Consider the following 2,372-nt stretch of genomic DNA (forward strand, 5'->3'; position numbering starts at 1 on the left):
GCCTGAGCAAGGGCAGGGACCACAGTGGGGACAGACCCTGGGGCACGAGGGAGGCTGGTTTCCAGCACCAAGAGTACCTCACTTGAGCCTGACTCTCCCCACCGCGTCCTAGGACCCCGCCCTCGACGAGTGAGCACACAGGGCAGAGTTTAGGCTCCAAGCCCTGCCCTGGCCAGCGTCTCTCGCTCCTTCTCATCTCCCTGGTGATGGGGGACAGAAGGCTCTCCCTCCCTTCTCCCTTCCTGTCTTAGTGCCAGTTGGATGCAACAGCTGAGGCACGGAGGAGTGAAGCCAGGGACCCCCAGCCAGGAAATGACAGAGCAGGAACTGGCCCAGACTCCAAGAGCTTTGGGACCATGGGGAGACCCCTCAGATGGCAATGGTAAATCTGGGGGTGGCCAGGGGCTCAGCTTAAACCCTTCCAGCATCCTCGGTGGCCCTGAGAAGTAGAAGGGTCCTCACAGAGTTCATTATCCAACTCCACCCTGCAGATCGGGAGACTGAGGCCCCAAGAGGTGAGGGGACTGTCTGCTTTGGCTCTTTTCCCCCTCCGCCCCATCCACGTCCCCATCACACCTCCAAGAAGGGCCTAGACGGCTGAGCCCAGGCGGCCTCCTGCGCTGTCTGCCTCCTCCCTCCTGCCCCTAAAACCCCACCCCACCCCCAAATTCCATTTCTTGGAAAAGGCGAAAGGACGCAGCAGGGGTCTGCGGGAGCCTGCTGGAGACAAGGTGGTGGAGGACGGGGGACAGGCGGTCAGACCATGCGCGGGGCTGGAAACGGAGCGGAACGGGATGGTTAGCTGGGAGTCAGACGAGGGCAATCAGCAGGTGCGGGCCACCTCGGGCCGGATCTAGTGGAAGAAGTCAAAAAACCAGACGGGAGAACTCAGGCAGCGGAGTGGAGAACAGGAAGAACAACTGGAGCGAAGAGAAACCAGACAAGGCAGAGGTGGCATCAGAGACGGGAGAAGAAATCGCAGTGACGAAGGGAAGCAGGTGAAGGTGAGATGGTACAGGAAAGAGGAGGGAATCCAGGGAAGAGGGGAATCCTGTGAGAAATCAGATGAGAAAGAAGACTCTGAAATGAAAGGAGAAATCCCAGACGGAAGGCGAGAAATGAGGCAGAGGGAAGGAGAAATCGGGAGGCAGAGATGGGTAAGAAGTCAGAAGGCAGCGCAGAGGGAAGAAATCCGGCCAAGGTGAGGTTAGCCTGTTGGGAGGGAAACAGCCAAGGCGGAGGCGCCCACCCCCTCCACCGGAGCCCCGGAAGCAGCAAGAGATACTTACAAAGCAACAAAACAGTTTTTCCATTCTAGACCTGAATTACTCCCCTTTTCCTAGAGCTGTATCTGCAAGAACTTACAATAAAGAGTTACTCCGGGGGCCCCCGGGCACTCACCCGCGCCTCGGTCACCCGCCCCTGCGGCGCCCGTGCCTGGGTCGCCCCCGGCGGCGCCGGGGTGGCCAAGCGGGCCGGCTGCGACAGCGCGCCCAGCGCCAGGACCAGCGCGCCCAGCAGCGCGCAGCGATGCGCAGCCATGGCAGCGACGGCGGCAGAAGACCCGGGAGGCAGGCAGGGGGCGGCCGGGGCCGCCAGGCTCGCCCCGGCCTTAAGTAGCCGCCCGGCCCACTCCGCCCAAGCTAGAGACCGCCCCGTTTGGGAGGGCGGAGGGCCGGGCTGGGCCCCCGCGGGCGGGGAGGGGCGGGAATCTGGCCTGGATTTTTTAAGAGACATCGGGGTTCCCACTGGGACCAACCCAACGGGTGCGGGTGCGGACGCCCCTTCACTCCAGCTCGGGGTGGAGACCAGGCACAAGGCCTGGCATACAGCAGGTGCTAATTCAGTGCACACTAAATGGACACACGCATGAACGGCAGGGATCCACCCAGCTTGGCTTCCTGTGTGATCCACGCAGGACCCCTCCCCTCTCCACCCCTAACATCTCCAGCAAAAAATCACAGGAGCTAACTAAGAGATATTGAAGGTTTTCAGCATCACATGAACATCCTTTATGGACTGGGTACTATTCACAGCCCCATTCTAAAGAGGTGGAAACAGCTCAGAACCGTCAAGCAATGTGCACACAACTAGGAAATTAAAGTCAAGACCGGCCCAGGTGGTCCAGGTGGATGGCCTGCTTAGGCAGCACGTGGCTGTCACCAGCTGCGGACACGGGTCAGGGGGCTGACCTTCAATGGACCCTTGAGCAAGCTGGACAGAGAGGGGCGAGCAGATCTCTCCACTTCTGGGACTGCAGGCTTTGCTGCTGCTGCTGCTAAGTCGCTTCAGTCGTGTCCGACTCTGTGCAACCCCATAGACGGCAGCCCACCAGGCTCCCCTGTCCCTGGGATTCTCCAGGCAAGAACACT

At 60.7% G+C, this 2,372-nt stretch overlaps 1 long non-coding RNA gene across 1 annotated transcript in view; it reads right to left on the reverse strand.

Annotated features, from left to right (window-relative positions):
* Nucleotides 1-7: 7 nt before the first annotated feature.
* Nucleotides 8-2,372, reverse strand: part of LOC104994761 — a 32,592-nt gene continuing 30,227 nt past the window's right edge. The window contains exon 3 of the long non-coding RNA XR_825988.1: nt 8-1,360. This is a non-coding gene — a long non-coding RNA (uncharacterized LOC104994761). The remainder of the gene's footprint in view (nt 1,361-2,372) is intronic.

This window comes from Bison bison, unplaced genomic scaffold (genome assembly GCF_000754665.1).
Source record: "Bison bison bison isolate TAMUID 2011002044 unplaced genomic scaffold, Bison_UMD1.0 scf7180017864266, whole genome shotgun sequence".
Classification (NCBI taxonomy): Eukaryota; Metazoa; Chordata; class Mammalia; order Artiodactyla; family Bovidae; genus Bison; species Bison bison.